General features: G+C 36.4%; 1 protein-coding gene across 2 annotated transcripts in view; it reads right to left on the bottom strand.

The window, feature by feature from the left end:
• LOC125239909 overlaps positions 1-17,345 on the bottom strand; it is a 108,837-nt gene extending 91,492 nt beyond the window's left edge. For both annotated transcript variants that reach the window (XM_048147679.1, XM_048147678.1), the window contains exon 1: positions 17,108-17,345. The gene's annotated coding sequence lies outside the window, so the exon portion shown is untranslated. The remainder of the gene's footprint in view (positions 1-17,107) is intronic.
• Positions 17,346-21,714: the final 4,369 nt, after the last annotated feature.

The following is a 21,714-nucleotide window of genomic DNA, read 5'->3' as shown; positions in this document are numbered from 1 at the left end:
AAGGCGACTGTGGGATATGGGTTAAATTGTGGCGTAGGCGAGAGGCTGGCAACCTGTCACTGCAATGTCACAGTTTCGTTTTCTTTCAACCTCTTATTTGCCAAGAGTGGCACTGAAAGTTGAGTAGTTTCGTATGCTCTGCCTACCCCTTCATGGGATACAGGCGTTATTGTATGTTATGTTATGTTATGATGATGATGAATGCTTAACCAGGTAACTAGGTAACCGTGCAGGAATGCCGTAGATAGAACGTCACAAGACATGGCATCTTGTTAGCACATGACGTCAGTAACCCAATTATCACTGACGTAGACTTCAGCTGACGTTACGTCGTGGAACGGTTTACACGCTAACCTAACACCGCCATACTGCTCCTATTCAAACTATACCCTCTTGCCTCTTGGGTTGCCTCTTTACTAAGCCGCTGGCGAGGCAGTACTAACAGCATCATGGTGGCGTTGTCGGATAGGTGGGACTCCCCTCTGCTACAGCACTGGACAAAACTCCACGTTGTAGAAAAATAAATAAATATCTAGGTTTAATAATTAGTCTGTAATTCCACTAACACTATTTTATAAGTTAAATGTACATGTTACTAACAGCTATGGATTTTTATCCGAAATAAAATTGTTTTTTTTTTTATAGGTTAAAATTATCTCTAAATATGACATGAATCGGATACTGTCTAAATTGATTTAAGAATGATTTATTGAATAATCCGCAGTTTTAACTGTTACATATCACGCGTTTGTATTTGGAGCTGATTTTAGACGTATAATAAATTCGAATAAAACAGACAACCTCACTATGAAAACGACAAAATATTTTTTTTGTTTTTCTAATTAATACCTTTTCCTATTAGTTATGAAAGCAAAATATTGTAAAATAATTGAACACGATTGCTTAATATATTATGTATATTAGCTATGAATTAGAGTTTTTTTTTTTTTTTCATTTTTAAATCGTGTCTCTAAAAAAATCGCTTCCTTTTATACATATATGCCAGAATCGACATAAATAAAATCTCATGAAATAAAACTATGGAAACGGATTAAATCGCGTATAATGAATCACCGCGTTGACCACGAATGCTGTAAAGTGTTCGAAACGTCGGGATGAATTGTATTTAATCCGTTTCCATAGTTTTATTTCATGAGTAACTACCGCGGTAACCGAAGACAATATTACCTATAAATAAAATCTTTTCGCAAAGAGAAGAGTCGTGGAATGTATGAGGATCTTTAGGTACCCACAACACAAGCCTTCTTGAACTTACCGTGGAACTCAATGCTAAAATGGAAAGTCCCCCTTTCAATTTGGGAATTTCAGTTAAATATGTTATTAACTAGATTTATCGAAAAAATAAATTGGCCATTAAGAACAACTCAGTTAAAAGATATTGCGAAAAAATCTTTAAAATCGAGGTTCCGCTCTCGACTGTTTCCTCCTTCAAAACTTATTTAAACGGAACGAAATTTGAACGAAATCCGTTTAGATTTTTTGGTTAATTGTTATCGATCTTTAATATCACACCTTTTTTTTAGCCATAATGAAAAAGACCGTTTTTGGAAATGTTATGGCTCTAGCGTCTTTAAAAAGCAGAATATCAAAAATAAACAGATAAAAATAATAACAATCTGTGTTGAAAAAATCATTGCTCTATCTTCAAAAACCAGGGAGGAAATAGTCGAGAGCGTTTGTATGGAGAATTGACCTCTCCTGTATCGTTTTAATAATTCTCGAATGTTAGGTGATGTTTCCAGTTCAAGTCCTTTATTTGCATTCATGTTGTTTATTTGGTTACAACAATTATACATTGTTTTACAAGGTTTTATGTACGTCTAAACATGTATAAATAGGTAAGTGTAAACATGAGCTCTGCAAAGGCTTAAGTAAAGTAAAGACATTACTTAACCTTTCACATGTAATTTATTTTACTTGCATTTTAGAACATATTTCTAAAACAAGTAAAATCATTACATGTATAGTCAAGTTCAAGTGCAAAAATACGTATCGAAATAATCGTCTCAGAAGTATGGTACTACGCTCTTATTACACCGGACTAAGATGTTATAGGACATATTTTTGAGTAAGACGTGTACACCCATATTTTTACACTTTTTTTTTTTTTGTTTATTACTTGACTGTACATAAAGAGACAACAAGAAACTTTAATTTATTTCATATCCAAAACATACAAACCATCATCCAAATCCACAGCGCAGGCTTCGTCATTCGCGTAGGTACAAAATAGCATCCGCAACAAACTTCGTCAAAACTACATCACTAATAATCAGAGATCGGATTTTTGTGCGTCATCTCATACTAAAAGTCATTAAAATGACGTAAGTCACTAAGAATGTCGCAAATTCATCCGATCTTCGTCAAAAGTACATGTACACAGGTTATTTTAAAACAACATTTAAATAAGAGTTTTGAATGATTCACGGTTATTTTCATTAGACTTATATTGACCGGGATATAGACCGTGATTACCTTTTTAATTTTTGTCGAGCTCCCGATATTTCGACGCAGTTGCATGCATCATGATCACGGAAAACTGACGAAGGCGGGTGGATGTTAAAGTTGCATAGACAGCGCGCGATCTACCCTCCTTCGCGCGCGTCGGCTGCGTTCACTTTCAGCGTTACCACTGGTCGCTGGTACCAAAAATCAAAAAGGTAATCACGGTCTATATCCCGGTCAATATAAGTCTAACATTTAAATAATCGTCTACACAATAATAATTTAAGCCAATTTATGTGATCTGCCGATGCCTAGCCCTTTTGGGGAGATGTATACTGAAATAAATGTCATATACAAAGAAAAAATGACTAAACCCTCCAATTGCCCAAAGCTGGATTCGAACTTCCTCTGTTATAGCCACGGATGCCTGAACCACTCGGTCATTCGGTCACGATGGCAAGGGTCGAAATTTTCAAGTATATAACACAATAACCGAAGGCTTGTGGCGCCCCCTGCCATCTTTGAGGATAAATATATAAATAAATAAATAAATAATATATCATTTATTTCAGACCTTGAGCCCATATTAAAATACAACACATAACACAAAAAAAATTAATGTTATAGGACAATCTTTAACAGATTGACTGAGTCCCACGGTAAGCTCAAGAAGGCTTGTGTTTTGGGTCAACGATATATATATTATAATATACAAATACCTATATACATAGAAAACATCCATGACTCAGGAACAAATATCTGAGCTCATCACACAAACAAATGCCCTTACCGGGTTTCGAACCCGGGACCGCGGCGTAGCAGGCAGGGTCACTACCGACTAGGCCAAACCGGTCGTCAGAAGAAATTAAATCATATAAATAAATATTAACCGAAAAAAAAAAAAAAAAATCATATAAATTCTAGGAATTTGTATGATTTTGAACATCGCTGCTAAGTTACCTTGGTCCTCTAGTTTCATTGAGACTGTAAATAATTTAGTGAGCATGATCGGTCAGAGGTCTCGACAATTGTGTCGCCACTCATTACCATGTTGCTTAAGTAATTACTAATCATTGTTTACTAATGTGTAGTAAGCGTTTCACGATCTAAATTTACTATTCATTCAATGTATTGTATAAGTCTGAGCTTTAAAAAAATCTAAAAGTTAAAAAAAATTGCCCTGTGTGGTGACGGGTTAAGAATTTCACCACCCCCTTTTTTCCCGTGGGTGTCGTCGAAGTCGATTGTGGGATATGGAATGGAAAAAAATGAAAAAGCATAGATATTTCCCCTTAACAAGTGCCTAGATATATATGCCTTAATCCTACTTTTTGTACCTTTTTTTTGTGTAATTAAGATTCAATAAATAAAAGTTTCAGTTGATGTTATTTACCTACGCCTGCTTTGTGGCAACAATACCTATAGAAAAGAAAATATTGGCCAATTAAAAAAAAAGTCAAAGCCTCGAATGATAGAGCATAAAATACATTGATTACATTCAGAAAACATTCCAAAAAGCTTAAAATTTTGTCATTTTAAGATAAAAGTATTGTCAAGAAGGTTTTCGTTTCACATTTTTCCCATTAAGGTGGATGTCCCGGGCTGTCCTGCCGACCAAGCACTAAAAGATATCGTTACTGTGCACAATTTGCAAATCATCACCATTTTTTTAAAGTCAAGAAATTTTTCAAGACATGTTGGCGAAGTCAAAAAAAAATATGACACCCAATCAAAAAACGACTCCAAAACCATTATATCTTTATAGGATTCCCATTTAATATCCTCGCTTATTATTAAACACGGTTTTACCGCATTAAAGCATTAATACACCTGTCAACACAAAAGTCGGACATGACACCTCTCCACACCACTTGACTTTACAAACTTAACCACACATTGAAAAAATCAAAAACAGAACTTATTACTAATGGATTAAGAACATCGATACTGCATAGTTAAGTTGGTCATATCCTGGATGAAATGCCGTTTGAAAACTGCGTATAAGTCTGAATTTATGCTAATTTGAATTTTATTCATACGTTTTAAGGATAATTTTAAAATGGTATTGGAGTTTTTTTTTATATATAATTTATTGATTTGCAGGTAATGAGGGTATTATAATAAATCTGTAGAGAAGTATTTTTAGGTTTTATGTTATAGGGATCTGGGATATCCTAGAGATTAGAATCAATAATACTGTTTTCTATTTGCATCAGTAGTTTGCCAGACTCTAAGTAATAGATATTTCTATGATATAGACCGTCAACCAAATCTTGGCACCAAAAAAACGGCAAATTTTAAAAATGTATGGCTCACCGGCCAATTATCTTCATGAAACTCGTGTCTTCCTAAATCTTGACTCTGGCGGAATCACCGACGAGCCTTAATACTTAAAAATTGATTCAAAATGTAGGAGCAAAGGTTTAATTAGCGTAGAAAATTTGAATTTCGCGCTTTTTTTAGTTACAACTGTTGGGTGACTTAAAATTTGTAATTTTACTTCCGTTTATAATAAATCATAAACAATGCCTATTTTTTACCGTATTTTTAGCATATGTTCCGATTCAATAATTTATGCATCGCGCGAATTATCATGCAAAAACTGTTAGTTCCGTTGGTTTTGCCATATGAAAGTATGTAGTTTCATTGCACACACAATAATTATGTTCTGTAGGTGGATAGCTATGAACGATCGATAATTTGATATAAATGAGCGTTTCCTTTTTTTGCCACTTTCCAAATGTCATATTTTTAATCAATTTTATGTTATTTCTACTCAGACTACTACTAATACTACCTTTTCTTATTATTTTACCATTACCCATACGTTTTGTATGAGGAAAAGAAAAGAAAATGGGAAAGTAACAAAAATGTATGGAATTTCTGGGATTTTGTCTCCTATAGAGGAAAAGTGCTCGTGATTCTGATTATAATTGACCTGAAATTCCCTAAAAATAAAAAATGAAAAGATAAAAAAGTTTTAAAATCACTTGACGTTTGCCATTTTATTATGTTGGTAAAGCGAATTCCATCAGTAGAAAAAATCTAGAAAGACTACCCAGAGTTGTGGCCTCATAACAAATTTGACTTTACTGGCTTCACGGCTCTTTCTACAGTTCCTACTAATATAGGTGACTAGTGCTGACTACGATACAAAATATAAATTTTGTTAAAACCCCTGACATTGTGGACCGATTTTCATCAAACATGGCTGAGAAGATTCCCGATTAATTCAACTTTCAAGCAATAAAAACGAAATCTAAATCGGAAGCTCGAAAGCTACGATGTCACAGACAGACATACATGTCAAACTTATAACACCCCGTCGTTTTTGCGTCGAGAGTTAAAATAGATGGCCAGACTAGAAGAATATCTTAGCCTGTCTGAGTTTCCAGATAACAGTTATTTTTTGTTTCGACAATTCTAAAAAAATCTGTAGATGTATAAAAAAAAACATTATATATATATTATTAACCTCAATAGTTCATTAGTTTTGATTTTTATGTCTGTTTGTTGTACTTTCTTATATTGTGTGCAGTTTTAGTTGTAACTCCACTTGACTTGATATTGTATTAAAATTGTAGTAACGTTATACATTAGGTAAAATTAGTATCGTATCAATTGTAATTTCAATTCAAATATAAATATTATGTTAGGTTGGCCTATTTGCTGATTTTTTTTTAATTTTGAATTATTAATTCATTGACGACCGGTCTGGCCTGGCGCGTAGTGACCCTGCCTGCTACGCCGCGGTCCCGGGTTCGAATCCCGGTAAGGGCATTTATTTGTGTGAGGAGCACAGATATTTGTTCCTGAGTCATGGATGTTTTCTATGTATATAAGTATTTGTATAAATATTATATATATTTTTGTCTGAGTACCTGCAACACAAGCCTTCTTGAGCTTACGGTAGGACTCAGTCAATCGGTGTAAGAATGTCCTGTAATATTTATTTATTTATATTATTACAACATACTTTCTCTTTACCTAATATTGTTCATATCAAACACGGATATGATTTATCTAAAACACTATTTGCAGTAAACTATTACGATTATAACTGTCCACATATTTAATACGATAAATTACTATTCCATATAAACATAGATTAATTAAATAAAGAAAGATTGGTAACTCAGTACATCGTGTAGCGACCTACTTAACGCGAGTTATCGTCGCTGGTACCTCTTAGTTTTCGAGTTATTTACAGATGGCGCTGTTTTCAATGTTGAAAAGTGCCACCTAGTGAGATAATAATTAATTACATTGCCGAGTAACCACATCTGAATATGATTCAATATTTTGAGCCGGCGGCACCTCGTTTTTTGGCTTAGGGGTTAGAGTATCTGACTTGCATTTTTGAGATCTCAGGTTCGAGACCCAGCTCCGGTTTTTTTTACATACATACATTCATACAATCACGCCTGTATCCCATGAAGGGGTAGGCAGAGCACATGAAACTACTCAAGTTTCAGTGCCACTCTTGGCAAAAGGGGTTGACAGAAAACGAAACTGTGACATTGCAGTGACAGGTTGCCAGCCTCTCGCCTACGCCACAATTTAACCCATATCCCACAGTCGCCTTCTACGACACCCACGGGAAGAAAGGGGGTGATGAAATTCTTAACCCGTCACCACACGGTTTTTTTTTAATGTGTTTAAAAAGAATTATGTTGTTGTTTTTCGCTTTTTTTTTTCTAGTTGAATATTAGAAAAATAAGTATGATGTGAAATGTGAAGTTGAATCATAGAAAAGTAAGTATGAATTGTTCGCGCCTACTTGTTGTGTGTTTATAAAACCCATAGGCCCATAGGGAGGTACCTATCTACCTACTCTACTCTCCAATCACTTATGTGACGTTGTCTCTTTCCAAAGACCGATGTGCAAGTTTTATCGCCCTTTACTGTATTTATATAAGTTTATCGGTACCCATAAGTATTAAAAATCTTTATTTAGGCACCTACAGCTATACAGTCAAGGAATTTGATTCCCTGCCCATTTAATTGAATCGTTGTTAGAAATACGTATATAATATTTTATTTTATTCCATATATATCTTTGGTTATACTTACTAGTATTGAAATGTCAAATTACTTAGCACTGTTTTTGACATTTCAAATTAACTCGACCAAATTATGTAGGTTGCTTATAGGCGTGTCGTCCGAAACTAAACACGTGTTTCTAATTTAGTAGCGTTGCTAATGTTTTATGCATCAACATCATCAAAGCAACGTCTTCATCTAGCTAGATCTTATGGTGAGTTTTCTGTACTACATATATTAAACCTTAATCCGTTTTCACGTTATCCGATCCGATATTGGATGTCGGAAGGATTTCAATGGAAAAAATCCAAGATGGCGACTGTAATGTATGGGATATCGGTCCGAAATCTGATATCGGATCGGATAATGGGAAAACACACTTCAACACTTCGCACTTGGGTTTTCATTTTCACATTATTCGACCCCATATCGGATGTACCAAAGATATATTGGATGTACGAAGGATGTCAAAGATGTATAGGTCCACTGTCCATATCAGCAGAGAAAATAGAATATTTCAATATATCTTTGATATCAGATCGGATAATGTGAATACGCACTTAGATGAGTAAGAAATGTATTTCTCGACTGTACTGGGTATTTTTATTAGTAGGTATATCCCAATATTATGGCAAATGTTCAATCCTCTCTCGCGCGGCAGTCGTGATATGTAGATGTGCCTCGGCCGAGGCAATGCGTTCGTTTTCCCCGGCCGCGCAACCTGGAGCTTTGGAGCGTGAGCACATTGCCTCGCGACGTGTGGACCCGGCTAATAACGAGCAACAAGTGTACAATTGGAATAGTTCCCGTCATACTTATCATTGTTATCAACAAACAATATTTCTTTAATCTTCACCAAAAATTAAACTATTTGTTATAAGGGCCCGCGCAGACGGGCGACAAAGTCACTCGACGACTTTTTTGTCTCTGTCGTAACTCCTTGCGACAATTTTAAAGGTGCGCACACGGGAACGACAGCGATGCAACCACAGACTACTATGAAGATACTACGGACGCAACTTTTTCTTTTTTCATGAAATTAAGAGCCTACCCAAAAAACATTTTTGGTACTTCAGAATAAGTGTTTAAAAGTTTTGATGAACTCGTTAGAATTTTACAACCCGGCATCGTTTTCCTCAATATTGTAGGACTATTCTTTTAAATTCTTGTCATATAAAGTCGGTCTTACCTCTACTTCTGAAGAATTGAAATTAAACGACAGGTATCAATGTCGACTTCAACAATCGGCATTTAAAATTATATTTTTTTCGAATAATAACATACGTTCGCCCAGGCGGTTGAGTGATAACTGTCAAAATGACAACCGACCGGCGACTATTTTGTCACCGTGTGCGCACTTGCATTGAAACATATAGAGAATGAGACAGTTACGTCGCAGGCTTGTCGTCACTCGTCGAACCCGCAGACAAAAAGGTTGCGTCGCAACGTGTGCGCACTTTCATACTAGCCCATAGACCGATCTCCGCAGACAAAAAAATTGAGTCACCCGTCTGTGCGGGCCCTAACGCATACTTTGCAATTCGCAGGAGATACCAACGCCTGGACTGGCAACACCGACCGGGTTAAACGTCAAATTCAAGCTTCGTGCGTATATCATTTCAATAATGTGTTATAAATATTAAAAATGTAAAATATAAGGAATTACAGTGATATATCGTATTTTAATTAAAATGAGAAAGTGTTATCATAAGTTTTCATGCAGCCTAAGAAGCCAAATATTGACGAAAAAACTACGCCAACCGTCAACGGAGTAGCGTTCAAGATTTAAAATTATAATTAATTAGCGTTTTTTACAGATGGGTATAGCTTACTTAATATTTAAGTGTAGTTTTTCAGATTATTTGTCTAGAACTAGTAACTGTCATAGGTTATTTTTGTGTTTTCTGTTTGTAAACATTTGAAGTACATAATAGTATTTTAACTTCCATATTTACATTTTCTTTGTTAAACCAACTCGAGATAATAAAACCTTACTCACTGCTATCCCGTGTAACTTGCAACAAAGTGAATTACAAAGTTTGTTATATGAAATCTTGTTAACAAAATCAAGGCTGTGGTTCCATATTCTTGTATCTTAATCACATTATATCCTGTTATAAGCCCTATTTAATATATTTTAACAATACATTTAGGCTTCAATATCTCACATGATGAATAATGTTACAGAACAAACTAGCAAGGTTACAACACACCGGGATGTGATGGTGGCTAGAATGAAACAAACACAAGCCTCAAAAATCAGCAATCAGCCAACCAAGATGTCAAGTAACACAAGCCTCAAAAATCAGCAATCAGCCAACCAAGATGTCAAGTATGAAGACCTGCAAGGACAACGGGATGACCTCTAGGCAGTCATTGATCGGTTCCAGCAATGCCAAGAGATACATGAGCAGGCATTACAACGCATCCGGGACCTCGAGCAGCAACTGCAGGAGTCGGATTCAAAATGGTATTGCAAGTATTGCTCCGGGAACTCCGCTCTGGCTGAAAACAATTTAAGTATATTTGCTAATATAATATATTTGATTTAGATGTGGTTCATGACAGTGCATCATGCTCCCCAATGAAAGACCCTGTAGATTTAAAACAGTCTGTGCACATAGAGGGCGGCAGTGATCCCAGAGTGACGTTGAAAGGGTCAAATAAAATTAAAAAATATCTAAAGCTAAGCAAATTCAAAATACATCAAAATGTAACAGCTGCCTTAAGCGATGAGCTTCTAAACTGTCAATACCAACTTGACCTGACAGCACAGGAGTTGAACCATCGCTCCGATGAATTTCACAAATTAGAATTGAAACTAAAAGACCTGAATAATAGGTATGAACTGACAAGTAAAGCATTACACGAGTACATCTTTTGTGAATAACGTTCTAGATCCATCGAGCGTGTACCCTGTGTGCATGGACTCGCCTGCGCCCGCATGTTCGAGCCGCGCCCGAGCCGGCTTAGCCCCGCTCCCACAAGCCCGCGCCCGTGCGCCGTCGCGCCGGCTCCGTCGCCGTCGAGCCTTCTGCAGCTGGCGCTGTCGCGGCTGGCCGCCGAGCCTCCTGCAGCTGGCGCTGTCGCGGCTGACCGCCGAGCCTTCTGCAGCTGGCGCTGTCGCGGCTGGCCGCCGAGCCTCCTGCAGCTGGCGCTGTCGCGGCTGGCCGCCGAGCCTCCTGCAGCTGGCGCTGTCGCGGCTGGCCGCCGAGCCTCCTGCAGCCGGCGCTGTCGCGGCTGACCGCCGAGCCTTCTGCAGCTGGCGCTGTCGTGGCTGATCGCCGAGCCTGAGCCTCGGCCGCCGGCCCCCCGCCGCCGCTCCGCCCCGCGGCGGCATTATATATATTTTTTTCTTTAGTTGAGACATCAAGAGTCTTTTAAAACTCTAAAGTTATTTTAGTTATTTTTTATTTGTATCAGTTCGTTTTTTTTTTCTTCATCATGTATATATTTTTTATTTTTTTAGATATACCTTGACACTTAGAGACTCTATACAGTATCTCTAACATCTCTTATTAAGCATAGTAGCTTTGTACTTTGTATAATTTATTGAAATTAATTTCCATAGAGCAGTCTGTTAATATTTTCTTTATGAATACTTTTGCATGTGTATTTTGAAAAAAAGTGGCTGAGGCGTAGGGTTAAAGCCGGCGTAGCTTTATTTGACGTTCATATCATTGTAATATGCCTACTTGGAAATAGTGCATTACGATACAAGTGCGTAAAAATCGACACGAGTTACGAATTTCCTTTTCGCACGTGTATCGTACGACGTTTTTCAGTACAGATGGCCCTCCGAAGTTTAGACCTGACATATACTCGTAATGAACCACTTCTCGCACTAGTGCGTAAAAAAAAACACCATCTGTACTGAAAATAAATATTTCAATGCATTTCAACACTTAGCATGATAATTAAGAAACTTTTCAAAGAATTTAATTAATAAAATTGACTTATAAATATATTGTTTTATTCCACATTCATATATTTAAAAAAATCGATGATGAAATGATGAATGTTGATCATAAATTAGCCGCAAATCGTACAACTTCTGTCTTATTCTGATAATAGTGCCATCTGACTCTGTCGTGCTGATATATGTAGCTGTTTGTGGTAAAACCTTTTTATAGTAATAAAAATAAAATAATCTGAAAGTAATACTTCCGTCTTAGTGCGTTTTCACATTATACGATCCGATATCGGATGCAGGACCGATATCCCATATATTTAAGCCGCCATTTTTGATTTTCGTCTTTGAAATCCTTCCTGACATCCGCACTTAGGGTTGTAATATTTTGCCTATTCTGGGATGTACGTCCAAGATAATTTAGAATAATCGTTAAAACTTGTGCAAAAAAAAAACAAATACTAATGATAATGAATGTGCATATTGAGAGTCAAGAGTATTGTACGCCAAATTCTGGCAGATTGTGATGTTACAAAATACTAACCCTATCATCAATTCATCATTTATAAAGTCGCCGTCAATAGAATTTGTGAACAATGTAAACAAACCTTGTACGTTGTCAAAATGTCTTTAATTTTCATTCTAACTCATCAGATACTGGCTAAATCCAACCTTTGAAATAATAAAATTGTGCTAAAATATTGATATTTTGTATAATGGTTTGTTTACATTGTTGGCAATTTCTATTGACAGCGATTTTAACTACTCACATTCGAACAATAAATAAATTGAATTAAAAAATTTTCTTCAATATGCCAACTTTGTTTAGCATGCAGTGTTGTGCATCTTGCATACGCGCCATCTACCGGATTATAATGTTTGCTATTAGTCATCAAACGTACAAAACACTTCCCATGAATTGAATCTGATTCAAGTACCCGATTGGTAAAAAATGACTTAATTGTTTTTGTTAATTTCGGTGTTATATAGTGATAATGTTGTACGATCATGTTCCAAATTTTGAAATAATACGACTTAGGTCATTTAAATGAAATTATTTCGTGAATTGAACAATACCATTTGTCGCGAGAGTATAGTAATGCCATCTATTGTTTTACGAGTCAAACATATAAAACGATGTACTGAGTTACACGTCTTCCTTTATTTAGTTTAGTCTATGATATAAATTACAGCTGAATATGTAAAACATTATTTATGATTACGTTTAGCAAATTGCGTAATAAATTTAACTACAGTAGTTAAGAGGCAACAGGAGCGAAAACGTTAAAATGGAAAGGAGCCCCCCCCTTTCAGTTTGGGAATCTTAGATACATATGTTAATGACAACTCTGCTTTAACTGAGTAGTAGTTGTTTAGTGAATGGGGATATCTTTTAAGATATTGCGAAAAAATATTTAAAATCGAGGTGCCGATCTCGAGTTTTTCCTCATCCAAAACTATTAAACCAATCGGAGCAAAAATTTCAGAATCTGATAACAATTAAATAATCTGTGTCTAACCTTTTTAGCGGGATAATTAATGAAGTCGTTTTTGAAATTTTTCGATGGGCTCTAGCATCTTTAAAAAAAAATCACAGATAAAAATAATCATACGGTTGGCAAATAAATCATTGAAATTGAAATTGAAAAATTCATTAATCTAGCTTCAAAAAACGAGTGAGGAAATGGTTGTTTGTATGGAGAATTGACTCCTGTTGCGTCTTAACTACAGTAGTTAACTTCAGTGTTCGACCGGTTTTGGTGTAGTTTTACTGTGGGATAATTCGCTTTAAGGAAAATATGTATAAAAAATAATTGACACTAATTGATGACTAGCACTTTATGTTATAAATGGCGAAAAATATATATGTATATCTTAATTTAATTAATTCCGTGGGTGTCGTAGAAGGCGACTATGGGATATGGGTTAAAGTGTGGCGTAGGCGAGAGGCTGGCAACCTGTCACTGCAATGTCACAGTTTCGTTTTCTTTCAACCCCTTATTTGCCAAGAGTGGCACTGAAGCTTTAGTAGTTTCATGTGTTCTGCCTACCCCTTTATGGGATACAGGCGTGATTGTATGTATTTTGTATGTATGTATGTATCTTAATTTAATATTTATAAATTTGAGATAAATATTATATAATGGGGTGACTAGGGAAAGAAGGGGTTACTTTTATTATACCTCATCGTGTATTAAAAATTAAGAATTTACTCGTTATTAAAATTTAATAATCGTCTCGGAATTTTTAGCCATCCCGTCATCATAATATTTATATTTATATTCGTTTCGTTTTACGTTTTTCGTTCGTATTTTCGATACATTCGTTTCAGTAGAAATATATTTTTAGCTACTTATAATATGTTTGCTTGTATGTGTAATCAATGGTAATAATAGTAGGTATGTCAGAGAACGAAAACTTTAGTTTTTTTTACATAACCTACTTCGCATATATTTAATTTAATTAAACTAATAATGCATCAAGTGATTACATTAAAAAGTTACAATTCATTGTTATAATTATCTCTTTAATTAGTTTATTGTTATTTAATTTTTAAGATAATACGTATAATCGCAACAAATTAAATAAAGAGGAAAAAAAATTGTAACCTATTATTAATTACAATAATTGTAGGACAAACAATGTCGGTTTGCCTTATTATTCTCAAATGGTGCAGTAACTCGGAAATCAAAACAAAACAATTTAGAAAAAAGGGTAAAATCGTCAATTAATCATTAAGATAATCGTCATCATCATCATTGTTGTATTTTACTAAAGGTAGTGTAATTAAAAATCGTAATAAGATGTCATATGTGTCGCTTAACTTCAAACCTGGGTAAATCCGAATGGAATTAAATATATAAAAAATATAATATGATCTGAAAGATAATCAACCTTATAGCAGATTGGATTTACCCAGTTTTGAAGTTAAGCGACACATATATTAATGAAAAAACGACGAGCACCACCAGTGAGTCAGTATGACATCTTATTTCGATTTTTAATTTATATATAGTAGTGTGACTACCTGTGAGGAGAATGGAAGAGGAAGACGTGTTGTACCGACCCCACATAACGTGGGATAAGGTTAGGAGGAAGAAGAAGAAGAAGAGTGTGACTACCTACTTAAAAAACACAAATCAAAATATTTGCTAAAAATAATTTGATTTGTTCCCACAGGGGCACTTTTACACGTCATAATAATACATATTTTAATAACCAACGCGTTTATTTCTAGGATAAAACAAATGACTGACGACAAACTATCATGGCGATGAGATTGCGTGTTGCTCTTGATATATAAAACAATCATCATCATCGATTATTGCACCATGGTAATTAGTAACTACAAGTTAATACATAGTTCCTCGTGGACCGGAACCCTGATAATTACTTAATAGAGTAATTAGCTTGACAACAACAAGTACATAATATGTATAATAACAATAAACAATTAACACCAGCTTATTTATGAGGTATTATTATTTACATAACACAAATGTGGGAAAAATCCATTTGAGTTATGATCAATTGTTCGGTGTCAATGGGACAAAACAATTATCCCTGTTTTTTATGAAATTGCCCTGTTTTACATAGAATTCATTTTTTTTTAATTTATTATTCATTCAAATCATTTATTTGTAAACATAGGTAACAATGTTGGTAAAAATTATGTGAGAGCTCTATGCTTCACCATTAGGCATACAAAATACAAATTTTCAATTGGGTAATACCAATTACATCTTATTCCTATAAGTAGTCCACCATTTTTATATTTTTTTAAAAATCAAACAAAAAAATGGTTGAAATACACATTAAAAATCTAAATTAAATTTAAAAATTAACATTAAACATACAACACAAAAATAACAATCAACAACAACAAGCTACAACAAAAGCAATTTGCTTTGTTTGGGGCTAGGTTGATTTGATACGAGGGTTTTTTTCTACTAATTTTTTTTAATTTTTTTCTACTTCTTTTCTTTGTCCTTTTCCCATTATTTGGGGTCGGTTATCCTAGTTATGTTTCGACGGGCTTCCAGATCACTTTTTTTCTACGTAGATTTTTTAATAATATTGCTAATTTAACAAATCTCTATGATTTCTTATAGTTACTATACTCAAAGAATATAATATTTCCACAGAAGAAAAAATCTTTATTATTGTAATTTACAGTTATTTAATAATTAACATTTAATTTGATGAAATTGACTGTGTTCTTTTATTATTTTTAAAATTTAAACTTAAGTAGATTAAGCACTTAGGTATCTATTTTTATATTTTAATCATTTTACATGAAACAAGTATATTATGCACTACAGGCTTGGCCACCTCGGAAGGATGAGTGGGGCAGTCAAAAGGGCCTCATTTTGTATCCCAAATGTACATCATGTTGGTTTTGCATAAAGTTACTCAAAATTGTTCCAAGTAACCCCACATTGTATGAAAGTGACGTTATGTGTGGTATACGGGACGCGAATGCTACAAATAATATTACAATGTAGCTTATGTTTATGTAACCGATAAAATTCGCATAAAATTTGATCTATGCCTCCATTATTGATTAAATTGATTATAAGGTCAGGGCTCTTAATTAATCAATGTTTCGTATAAACATAAATATATTTACCTGTAGATTTCTGGTACTTAAAACTTTAAAAACTCTACGGTCAATGGTTGTTGGAACATATTTGATTTATAATTATACTTAAATATAAAAGAAAATGTTTTTGGAATTGAGAAAATCATAGAAGGCATCACTTTCAGTTTTCTTTAGACAAATCCCTACAATCAGGTATAGGCAAAAAGTATTTGTTTAAAACCTATATCTATAATACTTACATAATGTTATTTATAAAAGATAATAATTTTTTCGACGAAGGCTAGGTATTTTCAATTTGCTCTGTTTATTGCATGTTACTTTTATCGCAATTACGTACCTATACCTATTGATATTTAACGTAAAATCATACATACAACAATTAACAACAACTACTTGATTAATTTCAATTTATTTTAACCAGTCTACCTTCCCGCCGTCGGCCAAAGGTCTTCAACGAATAACAATAAATTATAATATTTCACAGGAACAGTTATCTTGTTAAAGAGATCTCTTTTAGCGATAAGTCAATGCCGGGGGCTACCTGTGTTTAAGAATGTTAATCTGAATAATCTCTATTAAAAAAAATGATTGTTAATGTGCATGGTATTTTTAATACACTTTATTTGTGATAACTAGTGTTTAATATTACTGAATGAAAAACGTGGGTTATAGTGGTATTTGTTTTGTTTAATCTAATTTTCTACGTAGTCGTCTTTTACCAGCAAAAATAATTAGTAACATTTAATTATTTTTAACCGTAATTAATAATTATGTACATTTTATTCGTCTTAGATAAAAAAAAATCGTTTTAGAAGGTTGCATAACAAAACTTTTTTTGGTGTATTTATAAGACTTATGAGACTGTTTATTTACCTTATAATTTGATGATTATCCTTATAATGTTTTTTTTTTTTTTTCATTTTCTACAGCTAAGTGAAGGAAGTAAATGAAGGAAAGTACTTATTAAATACCAGTATAAGGCAAATATCAAGTATAGGTTAACTTGTAATTATTTCACCCTTGGCTCAAAATTAAAGTCACCGGCTTGCGAATAACCTGTTATGCAACAAAAAATCGAACCATACCTGTCAAGAATACGGTCAACGTTCCGCTCGCGTAAGATCCATTATTGTTTAACACAAATGAAACTAATTATGCACTTTTTAAAAAATCCACATTTTTTTTTCACGCATTTAACAGTCACTAATATTTTACATTCAGTTTATTTAATATTAAAAGTCACTCAATGATTTTTTCTGTCATCGAAGTGTCGCGTAATGTTTTGGCGGCAAAGATGGCCGCCAGACGTGCGCCTCACGCCACTCTCGACCGATACTGACACGAGACGTATGCAACGTGGTCGTTCTGCCACATCATTGCATATGGCTACACTCTTATTTAAAACTCTATAGATTTGAAATTGGAATAGCTGGTTGGATAAAAAAAATTCAGCGTGGTAATTTTTGGCATACCATCCAAATGCATTTGACATACATCGTATAACTCTACATTTAAAGTCGATTTAAGCATGTTTTAATATTAATAGAGTATTGTAAGAGTATCGTACGATGTAAAAGTGGCCGGAATACTTTCGTAGAGTCGTGAAAAAACTCGTTGGGTGGGTTTCAGGAGACTCTATGTAGAGTGCATAAGACTTGTTACATTACAGTTTACTATAATTATTTATTGGTAAATTGTTTTAGAAAGGGTTAGCCATTCATTTTGCTCATGTAATTAGAAATGATTTTTTAAGAGATCTTTTACGCGATATTAGCTTTATTTCTTTATAAAAGTAATTTATATAATACTGATTATATATTTTATATGTTTTTTTTTTACTTTTGAACTTTATTAATGTAATAAAACTTAAATAACAAATAAATAATAAACTATTATGATTTAGGTATCATAATATTTTTTTACACGGATAGGGTAAATAATAGTTAAGATTGTGTTTTCAGTACCTATGGTTATGGTTATGGTTATGGGCTCCGGTTTCCGCACTTAGCCTCAAAGATAGAGGCCATTGTGCGTGCTGTATTTGCCAGCTAGGGGTCTAGCCAGCCTAACTCCGCCCAGAAGCGCAGGATCCTCCTGGTGTCTCCACAGGCTTCTCGGAGTGACCTCGTCGTTTTGAGGATTTGAGCCCGTTGTGTGTTCACTCCCTCGCATTCCAGGATGACGTGGGCGACCGTTTCTTCGGCCGACAGGCATCCTCGACATAGAGGGCTGTCGGTCTTACCTATAACATGTAAATGTTTGTTAAGTGGGCAGTGTCCAGTAATGTTGCCTACGATTATTCGTAGCGATGCTCTATTCAGAGTTAGTAGGCGCTTTGTTAAGCGCGTATCCGGGTGTGGCACTACTTCCCGGGAATGTCTACAGGTACTGGTGTTTGCCCATTGTTCAGCGTGTTGTGTTCTGGTTTTTTGACGCATCCATGACCTGAGTTGACCAAACGGTAAGGGAAGCATCGGGATTGGCCCAGTCGCTTTCCGGTCCGAACCTTTTCTGGCCAGCTCGTCTGCTGCGTCGTTCCCTAGAGAGCCGCTGTGCCCCTTTATCCATTGTAGCGTGACTAGGTGGTTTGACCCTATCACCTCCAATGCTCGGTGGCACTCTAGTATGAGCCCGGACTGAATGGTCTTACTATCTAGGGCTCGCAGTACTGCAGCGCTGTCAGACACGATGCGTATCTCTTGGTTTGTGATACGTCGCTTAGCCACTGCGTTGGCAGCCTGTATAATGGCGAAGCATTCACATTGGTAGATGGAGCTATATTCGCCTAAGGCTGTTGAGATATGCGTGTTTATTTCGGGAGAATACACGCCCGCACCCGACCCTGTCTTGGTTTTAGAACCGTCGGTGTATATGCGTAGTTCGTGTATTCTCGACCAATCGTTTTCCTCCTCAACAAGTTGTATGTTGTATTTTCTGTTGAAGACGTATACTTTGGGTACCCTGTCATTAGGAGCCATCATTAGTGGTTGGTAGTCAATGGCGTTCCTAAGGATCATGGTGTGAGCCCCGTTCGATGCACCCCAGAGGTTGAGTGATTTAAGCCTCACCGCCGCGGAGGCCGCCTCTTGCTGTATGAATAGGTCCAGGGGCGGTAGTCCTAAAAGGACCTCCAGGGCCTCTGAGGGTGTAGTTCGCATGCAGCCCGTGGTAGCAATGCTTGCTAGCCTTTGGAAACGCTGCAGTTTATTCCTCGCTGTGGTGAGTTTGGTTCTAGGCCACCAAACCACAGCGCCGTATGCAAGAATAGGCCGTATCACTGCAGTATATAACCACATGGTGATTCTTGGGTGAAGGCCCCAGGTCTTACCCAGAAGTCTCTTGCACTGCCAGAATGTGATGCGGGCTTTATCTAGTTTATTTTCAAGATGTTTATTCCATAGCAGTTTGTCATCCAGTGTGACACCTAAATACTTTACCTCTCTGGTAAGTGCTAGTGTCACTCCCTGGAGCTTAGGTAACTGAAGGTTCCTTATACTACGCTTTTTCGTGAACAGTACTAATTCAGTTTTGGATGGATTTACGGATAGTCCCTGCTCCGAGCACCATTGTTCGACGATTTTGAGCGCGCCCTGCATTAGGTCGCATAGGACTGGCTCGAACTTCCCTCTAATGAGGATAGCTACATCGTCTGCATAGCCCACGGTATAATAGCCGGCCTCGTTGAGCGCTCTAATGAGGCTGTCAACCACGAGGTTCCACAAGAGTGGCGAGATTACCCCTCCCTGCGGGCAGCCTCTGGATACAATGGCCCTTGTGTTGCTATTCACGTTTACCTGCACTGCTCTGTTCCTTAGCATGCTGTCAATCCATGAGGATATGGTCTTGTCAGCGCCATGGTTTAGCAGTGCTTGGCTTATGCTGTTGAATTGCGTCTTGTCGAAAGCCCCTTCTACGTCGATGAAGGCTACAAGTGCTGATGATTTAGTTGATAGAGCATCTTCTATTGGTGATATCACACTATGTAGTGCAGATTCCGTTGATTTGCCTGAGGAATAGGCGTGTTGTTGGTGGTGAAGAGGATTACGCAGCAGTGCCCCGTCTCTGAGATCGCGATCGCAGAGCCTTTCCATTGTTTTTAGTAGGAAGGATGTCAGGCTTATTGGCCTATATGCCTTTGGTTGCGTATAATCGTTCTTACCTGGTTTGGGTATGAATACCACTTTTACTTCTCTCCATTTCACAGGGATGTAACCGTGAATTAGGCAGGCTCTGTAGATTACTATTAGGTGCGGCGCGATGATGTCCTTACCCCACTGGAGGAGTCCCGGGAAGATGCCGTCTAGCCCAGCCGCCTTGTATGGAGAGAAACTGTTTATTGCCCATAGTACCTTTTCCAGTGTTACGGCTCTAGTGGCAGTGTCCATGGCGGCTGCAGTTGGTTGTACTAACCTTTGCCTGTCCGCCCCTTCCCATGAAGTCTCCTCCGTGACGGAGCAGTCGGGGAAGTGTGTGTCGAGTAACAGCTTGCAAGTCTCACTGTCGGTAGTCGTGTAGCTGTTATCAGTTTTCCTCAGGGAGCCTACATTTCTGGCGGGGTCGCTGGAGAGAATGTTTTTTACCCTGGCAGCCTGAGAGTTGGTCTCGATGTTGGTGCAGAAGGCCCTCCAGCAATCGCGTTTCCGTTCTCGGATGCGATTTTTGTACAGCGCTTGGGTCGCTTTGTACGCTTCCCAGTCGGTCGCCCTCCTAGTATTCTTTGCTCTATTGAACAGTTTGCGAAGTTTTCCTCGCAGTTTCTCGAGTTCAGGTCCCCACCAGCCTTTCCGGCTGTCGGCCTTAGTCGAGGGTGTTGTTAGTGGACAAGTGCTAGTAAACGTTTCCGTTAGTATATCTGTTAGTTTATTTACGTGTGCCTCTATGTCAGCAGGTTCCGCGTAGCTTCCTGGGAGCACTGCGAGTTCCGGATTGCTAGACAATAACCTGTTGAACTTGACGCGGTCCGTACGTTTCGGGTTGCGCCAGGGTTCAGTACCTATAAAATCAGAGATTAAGAATATAACTTAATTCGTGTAGTTATGTTATATATTTTTAAACTAAGTAATTTAAATTTAGTTCTTGTGTAATTCTAGGTTAGATAATAGTATTAGTTGGAGCTCGCTGCATTATATGAGAGAATGTTATGTACTCCGTAATTGTCATATATATCAGTACTTAATGCCTGTTTGAATGCTTGTTAATGTAATCTACAATATATATGATGTGGACGTACTTTTATAATAAAATAATAAAATAAAATAAAATAACTTAAAACCGGTTTTAAACACCGAATTCAGACACAAATAAAATGCTAATCCTTGCTCGTATCTATTTATTTTCGTGTTTTTTTTTTGTTTTTTTAAATATTACCCTTCAGATCTTTTTTTAGGGTTCCGTAGTCAACTAGGAACCCTTATAGTATCGCCATGTCTGTCTGTCCGTCCGTCCGTCCGTCCGTCCGCGGATAATCTCAGTAACCGTAAGCACTAGAAAGCTGAAATTTGGTACCAATATGTATATCAATCACGCCAACAAAGTGCAAAAATAAAACATTGAAAAAATGTTTTATTAGGGTACCCCCCCCCCCTACATGTAAAGTGGGGGCTGATATTTTTTTTCATTCCAACCCCAACGTGTGATATATTGTTGGATAGGTATTTAAAAATGAATAAGGGTTTACTAAGATTATTTTTTG

This window comes from Leguminivora glycinivorella, chromosome 26 (genome assembly GCF_023078275.1).
Source record: "Leguminivora glycinivorella isolate SPB_JAAS2020 chromosome 26, LegGlyc_1.1, whole genome shotgun sequence".
Taxonomy (NCBI): Eukaryota; Metazoa; Arthropoda; class Insecta; order Lepidoptera; family Tortricidae; genus Leguminivora; species Leguminivora glycinivorella.
Note: the sequence above shows the minus strand (reverse complement) of the source record. Positions and strands in the feature narration are given on the sequence as shown.